The 18,734-nt window shown below is 43.0% G+C and overlaps 1 protein-coding gene across 13 annotated transcripts in view; it reads left to right on the top strand.

Annotated features, from left to right (window-relative positions):
• The window catches only part of LUZP1 (leucine zipper protein 1), an 84,681-nt gene that overhangs the window by 15,373 nt on the left and 50,574 nt on the right, over positions 1-18,734 (top strand). The window contains exon 1 of one of the 13 annotated variants that reach the window (XM_046662942.1): positions 3,356-3,372. The exons of the other annotated variants lie outside the window; for them this stretch is intronic. The gene's annotated coding sequence lies outside the window, so the exon portion shown is untranslated. Of the gene's footprint in view, positions 1-3,355; positions 3,373-18,734 lie in introns of those variants that run through there. 13 annotated transcript variants of the gene reach the window in all.

The raw sequence follows: 18,734 nt of genomic DNA on the forward strand, positions 1-18,734 counted from the left end.
CCTGTGCGCATATGTGAGCCAAGTCCTAAGTTCTTATTCTTTTCTTCCAAACATTTCCTCCATCTCCTAACCCATAACTGAAAACAAGACTTTTTCTCTAATGAATGCTATTATTTCTGTTTTCACTGGTCAAATACCTCGCAGCTCCTTGGGTAGCAGAGAGCAATCGGTGTATTTCTAGTCCTTCACTGCTGCTTTCAGACTATTGTTTTGCCATTTTTACATGGCTTCTAATTTTTTAAGGTCCCTACCATCTGCTTTCTCCATTTTCATTGCGTTTGTCTGGTGACTTTCAGGATCCACATGGATAACTTTTCTTCTGCCTCCCGTTGCCCAGTAGCCACTTGTCTGGTGCCTCACTCTTACCAATTATCATCTTTCTCTCTTGCATCTTTAGCTTCGCTCTTTATTGAGTCCTTCCTTTCAGATTATGAATACACTGAGGTCTTTTCTAACCTAAAACAAATAAATAGAATCCCCCTCCTTTCTGTGTCTTAGAGTTATTGCCATCTCTTTTTTCCTTTTACTCTCAAACATTAAAAAAAAAAAAGCATTCTGTATGCAGCCCTTCTTTTACACTCACTCATACTTTAGCACCTTTCCTGTCTTGTTTTGCTCCATACCTTACTGTCAGTCCCCTTTCAAAAGACCCAAAGTCCACGTATTTAGGCGTTTTCATTGCTTTTGTCTTTCTTAATCTCTCTGCAGTCTTTAAACTATTGAGTATCTCCTCCTCCAACGGCTCTTCTTTGACTAGGAGTTAGAATATGTATTTGGCCCCATCCAGCCTGGTAAGGCCGCTTTGCCTGGAGCTTGGCTGGTTGTTGGGCTCCAGCGTTCGTCGTGTGGCCTGTGCTGACTGGCAGAGAAGGGGTGGAGCCGATTGGCACTGTGCATCTTATAGTGCTCTGTGCCCTGTGGACTTTTGAGTAAATAATTGATTTGACTTGCCAGTCTTCCTGTTTTCTCTCTTCCTCTCTCCCTGATCCTGCTGTGGCTTGTGTGTGAAATAGATTGCCCACTTCTGGTCTGGACTCTGGTTCAATATTGTGTGTATGAAAGCAGCCATGTCTGTTTCAGAGCAGACTTTTGGAAAGAGGGGCATGAATTGAGTTCTTCGGTAAACTCCTGTGAGATTTGAAATGCTCCAAAAAATTTGGCAAAGTTTAATGAACTGATCAGTTAGCGGCCTTAATGAGCAAGTTTTCACATCTTCTCTCTTATGTTAGTATGATTTTCGTGGAAAGCTGTTTCTGAAAAAACAAATCAAATTCCGTCACAGCAAAAATAATTCCACTGAGAATCTCAGGTGTAATAGAATTTCCAAGCCCCACTTATTTTCAGGAGTATTTGCTATCACACCACTGCACTGCGACAGCTCCCTGGAGTTTGTTATTAGAATTTTGACCTGAATTTGCCAAGACAGTTTGAGAAAGTTGCAGAGATAGCTAGGAAGAAGTAGCACGAGCCAGTGTGGGTTAGGCTAATAAAAAGTTAGTAGAGCACATTTTTGAGATGATGTGATTTTTTGAGAAGGAAATGGTACTGAGGAATGCCGCTTGTGTTGTGTTGTTTTGTTTTGCTGCGTTAAGTAATCACTGAAGCCTTGCATCCTGACATTTTTTTGCTCCTTAGAGGTTTGAGTCATTCTCTGTCCTCAGATGTTTATCACCTTCCCTGACAGGAAATGGAATTATTCAGCCTAGAGAAATTATGGAGAACTTTGAACTGTGTCTGGAGTTTCTGGTTCAATCTTTGTTATCTAGCTGTATAAACTTGAGCAAGTCACTGTCTTCTTTGGGCTTCAGCTTTGTCAGATGAGAAGGTGGAATAAATAATTTCTAGAAGATACTAGCATTTTAATTGGAGGTGTTTTGATAAAAAGCCATTCACAGTGACTCTCAAAATCAGCCTACCAGTTAATCAGAAATGTGACAATTTGTATAAGAGAGAAGTGTTTGCAGTATGTCATTTGACATGTAAGAAATACAATGTAGCATAAACTTGGAAGGGTATAATAGATGCTCACATTAGCAACAATGTTACATGGATTATAAATTTGTTAGAAAATACTCCCAAAGTGTGGGGATGCTGAAATGGGAAATCCAGTACATATGCCCATTTCAAGATTATGTGACAGCTTTGAGGCAAAATTCTTTTAGGTGTTTGTTTACATGAGAAATAGGTAAAATGACAAAGTGAAATAATAATGTTAACAATAGCAGCTAATGACATTTGCTCAGCACTTATTCTCTGCCAGCCACGGTTCTTGATGGAAGAGAGTTTAGAATGCATTTAGTGCTTAAACAGTTCTCCTTGGTAGGTATTAGCCTCGTTTGACATATGAGGACACTAAGACACAGTTAAGTAACTTGCCCATACTGCCAGTAAGTGACGTATTGTGTGACTAGGGCTGGACATATTCCAGAGCCTCTGTTCCACATACATGTGTCTGCTACATGTTAATCTCAGAATGCATACACATGGTGGTATATGATGGTGGGAACAAAGCAGAATTCAAACATTTGTTGGACGTTTTCCTGGGTTGTTATGCTTGCTTCCTTTAAGCCGTGTGCTGTAATCTTCAAACGTAATTTTCACTGCACTTTACATTAGTAATATACACTCAGATTTATTGAGTGATATGGCTTGGGTTTGAATTCCAGCCTTACTGTGTGATATTTCTGTGAACTTGGGAAAGGAACTCTCCCTGTTTGTGCCTCAGTGTACTCCTCTGAAAAATGGGGTTAGTAGTAGCTGCCTCTTAGCGTTGTTTTTAGAAATAAGCGAGTTCGTGCAAAGGCCTTAGAATGGCATGAAGTAAACATACAATAAATGTTAGCTATTATTACATTGTGCTTTTAACTTTTCCAAGTGCATTAGATAACCTTTCCTTCAAACAACATGAGAGAGCTGGGGTCCAGAGCCTAGTATGTTTAGTTCCGTTTTACAGATGAGAAATCCATGAAGGAACTTGTCTAAGGACACCAGAAGAAAATTAAATGGAATAAAATTTAAATGATTATTTAACCCAGTCTGAGACAGAAAAAGAAAATGGTTTGGGATGAGTGTCATAGCAGTCGTCTCTCTTGTGTAACTAGGACAAACCTGTGATGTCTGGATAGAGGGAAGGTCATTCTCAGCCACTCGTTTCTTCTGGTCCTTGATTCTCTTCCTGCTGTCAGGGGGGAGGTGGGGAGGATGTTGCTGCGTCATTCCTGTGTCCTAGTCTAGTCGTCCAGCAAGCTGAGAAACAGCATCTGAAGGGTATCAGATTCGCTGGGGACTGAGAAAACAGCTTACCTCTTCTATGTGGGAAAAAGGTAGAATGAGAGGGAGCCGGGAGCCGTCAGTCCGAGCCGTTGCTGTCATGTGAGTCGTTTCACGGATTTAACTCTTGACTGCTTCCCCTGAATCCCACTCTTTTGTCCGCTGTCAGTTTCCTGCAGTTGTTTGGGGTCTAAGTGCCTCTAGCGTTTTTTTTTTTTTTTTTTTTTTTGCAGTCATACGCAGCTGGTATCTCTCAGCTCTGAGCGCCTGATTTACTGCAGTGCGGGCTGCATGATCTCCGCATTGCTGTAGCCAGACCATGCTAGCCTTGCCCTCTCCATCTCTGGTGAAAAGATTTCTTTGCATCTCTCCCTCAGGCTGGTCTGCTACAGCCTTGGGGGCTCTCCCCTACCCCTTGGAAAAACCTGGAAAGAGTTTTTGAGACATTATCTTGTGTTGGGGTTTCTCTTGGCCAGGATTTCTCCACTGTAGCCTCCCCTTAGGTCTCATGCATAGAAAGGTGTCTTCAGCAAATATGCATTGTGCCTGTCCATGCAGGAGACTGCTCCTGCTGGTCGCTGGAGATGCAGGGTGTGAAAATGAAAGCATTGACTTAGACTGAGTAATGATTGCAGGTGGATGATGCGATATGTCTAGAGGAAGAGAGCTTTTATTTTTTGAGGAAGATCAGCCCTGAGCTAACATCTGCTGCCAATCCTCCTCTGTTTTTGCTGAGGAAGACTGGCCCTGAGCTAACATCCATGCCCATCTTTCTCTACTTTCTTTTTTTTTTTTTTTGAGGAAGATTAGCCCTGAGCTAACTACTGCCAGTCCTCCTCTTTTTTGCTGAGGAAGCCTGGCCCTGAGCTAACATCTGTGCCCATCTTCCTCTACTTTATACATGGGACGCCTACCGCAACATGGCATGCCAAGCGGTGCCGTGTCCGCACTGGGGGTCCGAACCGGCGAATCCCGGGCCGCCGAAAAGTGGAACGTGCAAACTTAACCACTGCGCCACTGGGTCAGCCCTCCTCTACTTTTTGATATGTGGGATGCCTGCCACAGCATGGCTTGATGAGCGGTGCATAGGTCCGTGCCCAGGATCCGAACTGGAGAACCCCGGGCCACTGAAGCAGAACGTGCGAACTTAACTGCTGCGCCGCTGGGCCGGCCCCCGCTTATCACATTGTGTTATCGTTATTTGCTCACCTTTGTCTATTTATAATAACTGAGTATCATAAGAACAGAGTATTTATCTTTGTATTCCCACTTTATAGCACATGCCTTGCCCAGTAAATAGTGAGTTGAGGCCTTGGATCATTCACCCTGTGTTGATATTTTTCTTTGTCCAGTCTGGGAGGGCACGAGTGGAAGTGCACTTTGGTGTCTGTGTTTTAAAACAAAACAAAACAGACAAAATACATCTTGATATAATTCACATACTATAAAATTCGCCATGTTAGGTGTACACTTCAGTGGTCTTGTTAGTATATTCACAGGGGTGTGCAACCAATCGTCACTAATTTCAGAACATTCATCACCCCAGAAAAACCCCCACACCCATTAAAGGTCACTCCATTCTCTCCTACCTTCAGCCCTTGACCACCATAATAGGCCTTCTGCCTCTATGGATTGGCCTGTTCCGGGCATTTCATGTGAATGGAATCATACAGTCTGTAGATTTTTGTGTCTGGCTTCTTTCACTTAGCACAGTGTTTTCAAGGCTCATCCATGTGGTAGCAGGTGTCAATACTTCACTCACTTTTAGGGCTGAATAATATCCCATTGTATGAATATACCACATTTTGTTTATGTATTCATCAGTTGATAGACATTTGGGTTGTTTCCACTTTTTGGCTATTATGAATTAAGATTGCTGTACAAATTTCATGTGGACCTAAGCTTTCGTTTCTATTGGGTATACACCTAGAGTGTAATTGCTGGGTCATATAGTAACTCCGTGTTTTACTTTCTGAGGAATTATCAGACTTTTTTCACAGCATCTATACCATCTTGCATTCCACCAGCAGTGTAGGAGGGCACCAGTTTCTCTGCATCCTCACGTTACTTGTTATTGTCCTTCTTGATTAGAGCCATACCTCACACACAGTGGGTGTGAAGTGGTATCGCACTGTGGTTTTGATCTGCATTTCCCTAGTGACTAATGATGTTGGAACATCTTTTCATGTGCTTATTGGCTGTTTGTATATCTTTGGAGAAATGCCTATGCAAATCCTTCGCCTGTTTTTTATTTTTTGTTTTTTTGGTAAGGATGATTGGCCCTGAGCTAACATCTGTTGCGAATCTTCCTCTTTTTTTCCTTCCCCAAAGCCCCCCAGTACATAGTTGTATATCTAGTTGTAGGTCCTTCTAGTTCTTCGATGTGGGATGCTGCTTCAGCGTGGCTTGATGAGCGGTGCTAGGTCTGCAGCCAGGATCCTAACCTGTAACCCCAGGCCACTGAAGCAAGGTGCGTGAACTTAACCACTTGGCCATGGGGCTGGCCCCACCTTTGCCTGTTTTTTAATTGGTTATTTGTCTTTTCATTGTTGAGTTATAAGAATTCGCTGTATGTTTTAGATCCTAGACTCTTCTCAGAGAAATGATTTGTGAATATTTTCTCTGTGAGTTTTTGGGTCTCTTTGCCTGGAATTCGTCCCCACCTTATATATATATGATATAGTAGAGCCAGGGTCCTGAAAGAGCGTGTGTTGACTGAGTGATGGCGTATACTGAAAGCCCTGGACTTATGCCGTTCCTGAAGCCTTGGGTTACAAGCAAAGTAGTGAGCATTTGACCTGGAAACTGGGGTTTTCGAGTTTTAGTCCTAGCACTGCTGTAGCCGGGGTGTGACCTTGAACATATCATGTGATTTTTCACGGTCTCAGTTTTCTCATCTGTAAAGTGAACAGTGTGGACCAGATAGTCTTAAGGTCATAACACTAAAGTTAGTTGAGTTGATAAGGTCCTTGAGGGCACATGCTTAAAGAATTTAGAGCTAGAAGAAACCTTTAAAGATCTGTTAATCCAGTTCCTCTATTACAGATGATGAATTAGAGGCACGAAGCAGCTAGGTCTGTTGATTTCACATCGCGTTTGCTGGGTATCTACTGTGTCCCTGGCTGGGCTGTGTAACTAGTTAGTGGCAGAATTGAGAACTGAGGTCTCCTGGACTCGCAATTCACTACTGTTTCCAGTATGCTACTTTGCCGTGGATTACTAAATTAGAATCTGGTTAAGGAATAGTATCAGGAATTTAACAGTGTTTCAACTAAGGATTACAATAATTTGCCTCCAAATTCTGATCCCCAATTAATTTGTGGCATCAAGTAAAACTGATCTATATTTGTGACATAATTTAGGTATTAATTGATGCATAGTTTTCTTTTTTTCTTTCTTTTTTTGGTGAGGAAGATTGGCCCTGAGCTAACATCTGTTGCCAATCTCCCACTTTTTGCTTAAGAAAGATTGTTGCTGAGCTAACATCTGTGCCAGCCTTCCTCTGTTTTATATGTGGGATGCTATCACAGCATGGCTTGATGAGTGGTGTGTAGATCCATGTCTGGGATCTGAACCAGCGAACCCTCGGCTGCCGAAGCAGAGTATGCAAACTTAACCACTATGCTATCGGGCTTGCCCCCGTAGTTTTCATTTTTAATCATCTTCCCTTCCTTCAAGGACCTGTTTTCACCCTTAGAGAGTTATATGTGGCTCTTGGTTACAAATGATTTATTATAACAATTCAAATTCAGTACCATTCGTGTTACTCTGTCCCAAACCATGTTCTCTCTGTTCCCTTTGACTCCTGATGAAAGTGATTTATATTGGCACTGTGCCTGTTCCTAACCACTTGTTCCCATGAATGTGGCTTTTCCAAATCTTCAGCGGGATATGCAACGACATTGGAATCACAAATATAACTCTTGAAAATCTCAAAAGTCTCTACCTAACCCCACCCCGTAAATAGGAACTAGTGTAGCTGATGAAATGATTTGAATTGGAGTGTAGCATATTCCCAAGGAGTCCACAGTTCTTTTTTTTTTTAAGGAAGATTCACCCTGAGCCAACAGGCTCATTTTGCTGAGGAAGACTGGCCCTGAGCTAACATCCGTGCCCATCTTCCTCTACTTTATATGTGGGACGCCTGCCACAGCATGGCTTGATAAGTGGTGCATAGGTCTGTGCCTGGGATCCGAACTGGTGAACCCCGGCTGCCGAAGCGGAACGTGCGAACTTAACTGCTATGCCAGACCTGAACTAAAGTGAGGCTATTTCTAATCTCTACTTATCCTACTTAGTATGATTAGTCGTATATTTAACTGTAGAAATATTAATATATCTGCCTACGGGGTGCTACTCTATTCCCTTTCCAAAATTAAAAAAAATTCCGAATTCCAAAATACATTTAGTCCAAAACAAGGCACTGGGGATCTGTATTTTGTTGGTGATCCTTCCCTGTTACATGGATTCCTCTTGAAAAAAAACCCCAGGCAGCTGAGTTTTTGTCTTGGGCCGTCATTGGTTAATAAAGCCTGGACAGCTAATTTCCACTGCTGTCCTTTGATTTCCAAAAGAACGTTGCTGTGCCACGCATTCATCAATGTGGGGGAAGGCGTTTTCTCTTGCTCTTTAAAATAGTTGAGAATGTTTTATGGTTTATTTTTCCCCCTTCCATTATCCTTTTGAAAATTTCTAAACCTACTAAACAGGAATGAATAGTACAAAGAACACTCATATACCTTTTACCCACATCAGTAGTTCTCAGAGTTAGTCACAGATCCTTGGGAGTCCCCAAGACCCTTCGTGGGGATCTGCAAGGTCAAAACTGTTGTTATAGTGACACTAAGACATCATTTGCCTTTTTCACTGTGGTTGGTGACGTTTGTGCTGATGGTCACCGATGGGTCAGGGGTGGATAAAGCTGCTGGTGCCTCAGGCACGAATCGAGGCAGCAGGATCAAACTGTATTAGTGACACTTTTGTTTGTGGCACACTTGCAGTGAAACAAAAATGCCAGTTTCACTTAAGAATGTCCTTGATAAAGCAGTAAAAATTATTAATTTTATTAAATCTTGATCCTTGAGTATGCATCCTTTTTTTTTAAAAAAAATTTTTTCCCCTTTTTCTCCCCACAGCTACCTGGTACATAGTTGTGTATTTTTAGTTGTGGGTCCTTCCAGTTGTGGTGTGTGGGACGCTGCCTCAGCATGGCTTGATTAGCAGTGCCATGTCTGCGCCCAGGATTCGAACCAGCAAAACCTTGAGCCGCTGAAGCAGAGCACATGAACTCAACCACTCGGCCACGGGGCCGGCCTCATCCTTTTAATATTCTGTGTGATGAAACGGGAAGTTCTTATGGAGCACTTGTGCCTATCAAGGGACAGTGGTTATTTGAGGAAAAACCCTAGTGTGATGGTTTGAGCTGCAAGCTAAACTAACCTCTTTTTTCATGAAACATCATTTTTACTCGAAAGAATGATTGACAGACATATTGGTTTTTTAGACTTGGTATTTATCAGACATTTTCTTGAAAATGAATGAAATGAAGCTTGTCATTTCAAGGAAAACAATTGATAGTATCTATTGCTAGTGATGAAATTTGAACTTTCCTGCAAAAATTAGAATTTTGCATAACTTTTATCTGCCACTGTGCTCTTGGCAGCTTCCCAATACTTAAAAAGACTTTTTTAAAAAAAATGAGATTGGTGGTGATATTAACAAAAGTGATTCTTTTGGTATTGCACAATGAAATCTGTCAACATTTAGAAGATCTGTTTATGTGTCAACTTAGTGAACCAGTATTTTCCGGTGTTCAGTGCATGATTTTATAAAATCGTGCTTGAGTAAAAGATCCAAAGTGCAAGTTAGACCAGTGTGTTTGAAGGTAACAGTATGAAAAGTTCATGCACGTGGCTTCAGACTCCTCACTGCATCTAACCTGTAAGAAACCAGCGCCTGACAACTTCTGGTGTAGTATCAAAGTGGGATATCTCTAGCCATCTTAGAAAGCTATTAAAATACTTCTTTTTCAAGTACAGATTGTGTGAAGTTGGATTTTCTTTATATACTTCAAACAAAATGCCATGTTATAATGCTTGAATGCAGAAGCAGATCAGAATACAACCAGCAGCGTTAAAGAGATTTGCAAAAATTGTAAAACGAATGTCACTCTTCTCGTTAGAGTTTTTGTTTTTGGAAAATTGTTTTTTCATAAAAATATTTTATGTTAACATAATGAGCTTATCATTTTAAAATCAATACATGTTTAAAAATTTTCTCAGTGTTAATTTCTTAGACGGCAAATAATAGATAGGTATAGCTCACAGAGACAAAAGCCCTTTGGGGTCTTCGGTATTTTTAAGAATGTAAAGGACTCCTGAGATCAAAAAGTTTGAGAACCAGTGACCAGATTCATAGTTGCTAATATTTTGTCACATTTGCTTTATCTCTTATCTAACTTTTTTTCCAAAACCTTTGAGAGCAAGTTGCAAACATCATGGCCTATAACCCAATTATGTCAGCGTTCAACACTGATATGACAACGGGCATGCCATATGCCAATAAAACTGTAGTTTGAGCACCCCTCATCTGGAACAGCCCCACTCTATTTTTGGTGTATGTGTCTTCAATGACACTTTTGGGGAGTCCAGGCCGGTTAAAATGACCCATAAATTGGATTTGTCTGATTGTTTTCTCGTGCTTAGATGCAGCATAGATGGTTTTGGTAAGAGATATTACATGGATCATGCCATGCGCCTCCCCTGGCATCATATTGGGAGGCACATAGTGTTAGTGTGTCCCATTACTGTTGACGGTAAATTTGATCTTTCATTGTGAAGGCACCTACTGCCCTTTGTAAGTAATCTGTGGGGTGGCTTTGAGACAATGTGAATGTCCTCTTCTCCTACCGAATGGCTTTAGCAGCCACCGGGGATCCCTGCCTGAATCAGTTGTTACATTGGTGGTTGTGAGTATCGTTCTTAACATCTGCTTAAGAAACAAGAGCAATAAAAACCAAATTGTATTTTTACAATACCTGTGAGCTTAGAAAGCCCTGTTCGAATATATTGTCACTGAGATGCTGTGGCTTAGTTTCCCATCATAGACTGTCTTCCTGGGAGGATGAGGCTGACAGATTGGGCCTGCATGTGTTGTGCTGAACAGCTGCCTTCTGGAAGCAGGGCTCCAAAATATGGTTTCTCCTCTTCTGAGCCCACAGCTGTATGAGAAGGGGCCTGGCCTGGGCTGGGCTGGAAGTTGCCGTGGGTAGTTTTTCCTGTTCCTTAGCTCTTTTGTTGATATTTCTTGTGTTTTAGTGGTTCAATTTCTGATCCTGTAGTACTCTCTGGATCAATTTTGGTCTAATCATATGTTAAAGCTTATATTGAGAACCAACCAAGCAGTTACAGCTTAGAAAAATGCACATATTAATCCTTTTAATACCTTTTGCTTGTACTCGTAATTGTTAACTGCTATATTATACTTGTGTAGCTATAAATGTCTGTATATATGTATCAGTTTTTTTCGTAACCATTTGGTAAGCTGCCCATGTATAACCCCCTAGAAGAAGGACGCCCTACTGAGTAACTACCATACCATCAGCACACCTAAAAAGGTGGTTTCTAATATGTAATATTATACATTAGATCTAATATATATATTATGTAATATCTAATGTATAATGATATCAGTCCATATTCAGATATCTCCAAATTTCTCAAGAACGTCTTTTATAGTTGTTTTTGAGAAATATTCTCTTGAGGAACAATACCAGACGAGAGGTTGATGTATAATTGAACAGTGAAGTGCTCTGTGTGGTCTCTGACATAAAAATGACTAAGTTTGTATGTACCCTGCAAGTAGCTGCAATGAGTGGCATTTCATTGGCCAATAAAATGAGGTCACCAGACTGGGAGGGGTGTCAGGGCTTTAGCTTCTGATCAAATGTTGGACTTTTCAGGATCTCAGTGATGAACACGATAAGTTGAAAAAGAAACTAGAATGGCACCTAGCCTCATGCCTGCCTCGTGGAAGGAGCTTAATGAGTATTTGTTGACTTAATTAAAAATGTAAGTGGAAGGCTGTGCCAGAAAAGACTATATGTCTGTCTTTATTAATTGAGCATTTATTGAGTGACTCCAGTGTCTTTAGTCTCTTAGGCGCTGTGGGAGATGAAGTGGAAAACAGTGTCCATGTTCTGGAGAACTGCGGTTTAAGCTGAGAGGAAACACACTTCTTTTGGTTACTGGTTATTGACCGTCCGCTGCATGCCAGCTAGTGTTCTAGGCGCTGGGATACAGTGCTGAACAAGACTGGCAGAATTCTTGCCGCGATGGAGCGTACAGGAGTGGGGAGAGAGAAGCACGAAACACGTCCACAGAATAACCTCAGGTTGAGACAGGAGAATAAGACAGTTCGATACAGTCGGGAGTCATGAGCGGAGAGTGCAGCAGTAGCTCGATTGTCAGGGAAGGCTTTTCTGAGGAAGTGACGTTTGAACTGTGACTTGAATTACGAGGAGACGGCAGCCATACGACGATCTGGGGGGAGGCAGGCAGAAGGAGCTACAGTACGAAGATGCTCAAGTGGTGATGAGCTGGCCTCTGTGGGGACCCAAGGAGGCCAGCGCATGTGGAGCAGAGAGCGCGGGGTCAGGGAGAGTGGCAGAAGAATATGACAGGAGATGCCGGGGAGAGGCAGGCAACGACCAGAGTGTGTAGGGTTTTTATTATTTGAAGTGGTAGGAAACCATTGAGGGATGCACATTGTCCTCTGAAAATAACTGAGGGATTCTGGTTACGGAGAAGGGTTTGGGTTAAACTATGACAGTGGTGTATCTTGAGGATACTCCCCTCTCTTTTCCTTTTTTCCTTAAACAGATCTTTATGGAATAACTGTAATATTCATAACATTGTACTGGTGGGAATACAAACAAACGACAGGTCTGCACCTCCAGGGGTTTGCGCTATAGCTGGGCTAGTGCGGTCTAAAGCCAGAAAATGCCTGTGAGTGTGCCGTGGAACAGAGCAGTCCGGGTCTTGTCGTGGTGCTTGCTCATATGCTGAGTGGCAGGTAGGTGCTCAGAAAGGGAGGAGTTAAGTGCGGTGGGTGTGAAGAAGAGATGGCATTGAATTGTTTCGTGAATAGATTTGATGAGGTGGAGGTCATTCCAGGCAGGGGAAGGAAGTGTCTGGGCAAAGGTATAACACGAAGGAATTTGTCCCCAGGAAATGAGTAGATCAGAGTCCAGGTGAGGAAAAAGCGAACGGCCAGCAGACCAGGGCCTCGAGTGACAGACTAAGGAATTTAGACTTCAATCTGTAGTTGTAGTGGGCACTCCTCATAAATCTTATTTGTGAGTTAAATCTTGTATTCTGAATCTGTTTATTCAACTAGTATTTATTTATTATCTCCTGTGTGTACTTGTATTCTTTGGAATTTGAATGTCCCTGATCACTTGCAGATGTAAAATCCAGTTGTGATTCTGGCACATGGTTTTTATATAGATGCAGAAACAGATGCAGAAAATGAATGAACTCGGAAAAAAAATTCTTTGAAGGGATCTTATTTCCTTAGGAAAGTTTAATGGGATGCGATTTGTTTCGCTAGTAGGAGCAGAGTTGTCGGAGGGTTTTGTTGTTGAGAGAGAATGGTGCACGTGTTGAAGCTGTGAGAGGGCCGTGATGATGTAAAAATGTGTTGCAGGATTCCGAATCTCACTGCCGTTTTGATAATCTGGGTTTTGATGGGGCAGCGGCCATTTATGTTTGAGGGCTGAAAGTAAGAGAACGGTGAGCCTAGAGAGATGTTTTAACCTTGAGTGTTATTTAGAACACAGCCGCATACACATACACACGATCACACTAGCTCCTTTAATGACAAACTAAGTCTCTCCCAGCCACACCCCACTGGGCCATAAAAACATTTTATCATCGCTTACCACTCTCAGCGGTGTCGTTGATAAGTGCACTTGATGGCATTAATCAGGACCGATGCTATAGTCTTTCCTTTAAGATTATTGCGAGCCTTTTCTATACTCTGCTTATTTTCTGTAGTTTCTGGAGGACTAAGCCCATATATAGGCTTCTGTGATAGTGTTTATTGGCTGTCCCTAGGACTCATAGCTTTTATAGCTGGAAGAAATCATCTGGACACTTTATCACCCCATTTTATAGATCTGACAACTGCTCTTCCGAATGGATAAGCCTTGGCATGAAAGGAGGGGATTATTATCTGGATGCAGAGGTGCCCAATCCCCCCTTTCTCCATCCATTGTGGTGAGGTCATTGTTGATCCTTCTCAAAACGGTATATTGATGTCCCAGTTCTCTGCCGTTGAGAGACGCAACAGTGTACTTGGGGACATGGGACTTAGACGTCAAGAGATCAATAATGGGGGAGCCACATCCTCTCTTTCTTAAGGATAAACTAGTTGGAGTTTAAGATGTTCACCTCTTCTAAGCTCCAGCCACCGTAGAGCTTTGAATAATGCTGGCCATTTGGGCTAAGCATCTTCTATCAGGCTTGTATTCTGTCGTCAAGGTTCAAATCACTCTAACAATTCTCTTTGTATAACACTTTACGGTTTATGAAGTATTTTACAGGCATTATCATGTTCGGACTTCAGGGCACCGTTGTTAGGTGGAGAGGCAAGTACGTTTATCACTTTTATAGCTGACACAGCTGAAGCTTGAACTCAGCTTTTACTTCATGTCCACCTTTTACTGCACTAAATACCACTGCCTTTATGACGTCACTTCCTTTATGTCCAAATTTCCATAGTAAGGAATTATGATAGGCTCCACTTTGGAATAAATCTAGTACTTTTTTTTAACTGAAAAAACTATATTTTCCATTACTTTTTTTTTTTTTTAATTTTTTGGTGAGGAAGATGGTCCCTGAGCTAACATCTATGCCAGTCTTCCTCTACTTTGTATATGGGACGCTGCCACAGCATGGCTGATGAGTGGTGTGTAGGTTTGCCCGTGCTGGGGATGTGAACTTGTGAACCCTGGGCCGCCAAAGCAAAGTCCGAGAACTTAACCACTATGCCACCAGGCCGGCCCCTCCGTTACTTTTTATTATGCAAAGGGAGTTGAATAAACTTGACTTTTCGTTTTTAAAATTAAAGGTCAAACTGAATAATTTGATCCTAGACAGATTCTTGAGATTGAATTAAAATATTCCATTTAACTCTCGTGGATGCAGCAAACATTTGTCGAACGTCTTCTACGTGCCAGGCTTAGCGCAGGGGGTGGGAGATGGGGGCAGCCTTGGGAGTTAAAGTGTTAGATGAAGAAAGCAAGGATTTAACGTCTAGTGGACCTGAATTCAGATCCCAGCCTGCTACTTATTTATTAGTTGCAAGTCACTTAACTTCTTGGAGCTTCAGTTTCCTAATCTATAAAATGGGGACAATGATACGTATCTTGCAGGATTATTTTGAAGTTAGGGTGATATATAGAAAGTGCTTAGTATAGTATGTGCTTTATAAGACATTACTGCCCATAAGCGAACGACTAGACAAATGTGTGTGGTGCGAGGCAGCTGAGTCTTGACAGCCAGTGTTTGGCTGACCTTGTGCAGAGTGGAGCGAAGGGAATTTTGGCTGCCAGCATACTATGTTCTGCTTTTGTTGAAACTTGCAGCGCTCACACTGGTGTTTGCCAACACTGCATTTGACTTCTCACGTAGCAGAAGCCAAGTCATTCCTATGGAGCGTAAGTCATTTTGGAAACGTCTGTAGGCTGGACCTTTAAAGCCCTGTTGCAGTTCAGTTGGGGGAAAGAACATCTCACGTTACCAGAGTAGCGAAAGTGCGGTGGCGGGCTGCCCCTGGGCTGGCGCCTAGATTCAGTTTCCTGAATGAAGTAGCCGTCAGAAGGAAGAAGGATTGCCACCCAGGGTGCCAGTGCGGTGACAGTGGGTGTGGCAGGTAAACTGAATCGGTGAAAGACCAAGAACTGATTTTGTCTCCTGAAATGGTGCTTTATTCGTTGATGAATATTTATCCAGCACCCACTCTCCCGCTGGGTGCTGTTGTGTGGGGTCGGAACACAGCGGTGCTGGTGGGAAAGCCTGCTTTTTTGTGGAGCTGGTGTTCTAGTGAGGGAGGGTGTAACTAATTGTAAATTATAAGCAGTCTCCGGTAATGCTCAGTACACGAAGAGAAGTGAAACAGCAGAAGCAAGTGGCGGGTTAGAGAAGGGGTGCTCCCTTGCGGGGAGGATCTCACTTTGCCTAGGATGATAGGGACGACCTCTCTCAGAGGAGCAGAGCCCAGAATGAAGCCGGTGAGTGACCTGTAAGAAAAGGAGCCCAGCAGTGTGTTTCACCGCCCTTTAGAAGGGTCTGTGGTCTGAGGAGTGGAGGCAGCGCTCACGTCAGAAGTTGCTTTAGGAGGTGGAAGGCGGGGTCACCTTGTTAAGAGACTGAAGTCAGCCCGTATTACTTCTCAGAAACGTCTGCTGCAGGAGGAGCGGGCCGGCACTGTTCCGGCTCAGCCTGCCTGCATCTTTGGAGGCAGATGCTGTCGGTTACGCTGCTCCAGAAAATGTACGTTTAGGTGTCCAGGAAACCTCATGGTTTTGTTCCCCTCACAGTATTTTTAAAAGTATAGTCTTTGGACCAACTGTATCAGAATACAAATGCAACTCTGTGGGCCCCACAACAGATCCAATTAATCCGCATTTTTGAGGATGGTCCCTGGAAATCTGCAGTTGTAATGAGCAATTCCGTATCCAGACTGAGGTTTGGAAACGGCCGTTTGTAGTCTTGTTGATAGAAGTCATCTTTATTCCAGGCTTGGTGGGCAGGCAGGCAGGGACCTGCTTATTTAAGATTCCTTTTCTTTTCATAATTTACACTGGAGCTTGCATTTCCTCTTGCATTGACTTAGTTCTTGGCTTTAATCTCTGGTACACTGTAACCTCCATATTAAGATGTGTCAATGAGACAGCAGAAATGAAACTCTTCTCCTCTTTGCATATATTATTTTGCGTTTTCTCCATCAGCCACGTCCCTGGGAAGGAGGAGCCAATGAAAGGAGAATGGTGAATTGGCTGTATTGACTGGTGTGCTTTAGAAGAAAGCTTGCTTCCACTCAATAGTTTTTTTGTTTTCCGTTAGTTGAAAATTCTAGTTATTTACTTGTGATTAGAGTTTTTAATTTTTTTATAGGTCTTTAAATCTCTAACAAGCAAAACACTAAGTAAAAGAGAAAGCAGAGACTGAGAAGACTGAGAAAGTATTTAATGTATTTAGTAGCAGAGGCTCAGTAAATATTCAGTTTGATTTCCAGGGGAATGGAAACAATCAGCAATGGGAAATCTCAACCGTCTGTGGATGGTCAAACCAGATCCTTAAAGGCACCACAGTCAGCATTCTAGTGGGCATGCTGTAAGAACGTGTGCACTGTGGCCCCCATGTTTGATTTTAGTGCTAGCACTGAGGTTCATTGTCAGGTTGTGGGAAGACGGGTAACTGGAAAGCCTGTCTGCCAGGACCCATTTCCAGGCTGGTGGCCAAGCTTAAGTCTTTGGTACCTTGCCTTTTGGGTACTGCTGTGGCTACTGTCTTCCTTTAGCCAGGGACCTCCTGGAAAGAGGTTGAGCCTGTTAGAACTTGAAAGGGCCTTTGAATGAATGAAAGTCTATACTTTTCATTTTACTGTTAAAGAAACCAAGATTTCAGGGGCTGGCCCTGTGGCCTAGTGATTAAGTTGAGTGTGCTCCACTTCTGTGGCCTGGGTTCAGTTCCCGGGCACAGACCTACACCACACATCAGTGGTCAGGCTGTGGCGGTGACCCACATACAAAAAACAAACAAACTGGCTTATCTATAAAAGCCACACTCTCAGAAACATTCCTCTTGAAAAAAAATTCAGTCTGAGACCCCCGAGGTGCCCAGTGGTGAAGTTCCAATACAGCATCTATGCTGTGCGTCAGGGCAGACTGCAAGCTGTGGTCCCTCCAGGATTCACAACACCAAAGAAAACCAGAGCTGGGGCCGGCAGGGTGGCGGAGCGGTTAAGAGGGAGATTGGCAACAGATGCTACCTCAGGGACAATCTTCCTCACCAAAAAAAGAAAAGAAAAAAAGAAATCAAGATTCAGAGAAGTGACATTTTCTCCAAGGCCTAGGTACTAGATACTAGAATATGAAGATTGGTAATGTGGTTTTCTTCAATGGGGTCATCCAACTGAGTCATCTTTTTAAAATGTGTTCCCTTCCCCCCAAAGGATGTTATCTTTCTGTTTAAGGCATTTTGCGGTCATTCCATCCTGGTAGTTGGTTGTTTTTGACTTTGCCTGTCCAGTGATTGGGAGGCCTCATTAGGGTATTGGTGACACTTTCTATCTTGCTTCTTTGTAAAAATATGTCATATTTAAGAGAAAAGCTCTTGAAATTAAGGCATATGGAGAAGCAGAAACCGGCCCTGAGTCATGCCACAAAGCAGCCCTGGAGGAGGAGAGTTCACAAAGAGTTGGTCTCTTTGCTTGGTACCGTATATTGACTTTCTTTTCCCTCCCTTTCCTTAGCCATTTCACTCCCATAAACTCAGTCTCTTAAAGAGGTATGGTGCGGCATAAGAGGCCCGAGTTGGAAGTCTGGAACCCAGGTCTTAGGTCCAACTTTGCTCCAAGCCTCCATTTCCTCTCTTTGGGCCTTATTTCTCCAATCTTTAAAATGAAAGGTTGGACTGGATAATTGGTGCCCCAGGATCTTTCCAGCTCTGATATTCTCTTTTTTTGGTGAGGAAGATTGTCCCCAAGCTAACACCTGTGCCAGTCTTCCTCTATTTTGTATGTGGGATGCCGCCACACCGTGGCTTGATGAATGGTGTGTAGGTCTGTGCCCGGGATCTGAACCTGGGAACCCTCTGCCGCCAAAGTGGAGCACGTAAACTTAACCGCTCCGCCACCCTGCCGGCCCCAGCTCTGGTTTTCTTTGGTGTTGTGAATCCTGGAGGGACCACAGCTTGCAGTCTGCCCTGACGCACAGCATAGATGCTGTATTGGAACCTCACCACTGGGCACCTCGGGGGTCTCAGGCTGAATTTTTTTTCAAGAGGAATGTTTCTGAGAGTGTGGCTTTTATAGATAAGCCAGTTTGTTTGTTTTTTGTTTTTTTTTTTTTTAAAGAGGTAGTGAAAGGTTAAAAATCAGAGTGAGAGAAGACTTGCGAGTTGGATCTCTGGGAAGTATGTGAATGTGTCCTGAGTATCTGTCTAGAATAGCAGACGCCGTGTCAGGTCTCATGGGGCGGCGCAGAATGTGGCGTTCTCCAGACGCTGTTGCAGAGGACAAGGGACTCTAAGGAAGTTCAAAGTCCATAGTTAGTTTCCACCTTTGAAAAAGGAAGGTTGGCTTCTTCCCCCGGGGCCTAAGAGGAGGGAGAGCTGCTGAGGGCAGGATTTCTAGCTTCCTCAGCACTCCCACCTCCCAGCGGGATGAGCTGAGCCCCT

The sequence above is a fragment of the Equus quagga genome, chromosome 5 (genome assembly GCF_021613505.1).
Source record: "Equus quagga isolate Etosha38 chromosome 5, UCLA_HA_Equagga_1.0, whole genome shotgun sequence".
In the NCBI taxonomy this organism is placed as follows: Eukaryota; Metazoa; Chordata; class Mammalia; order Perissodactyla; family Equidae; genus Equus; species Equus quagga.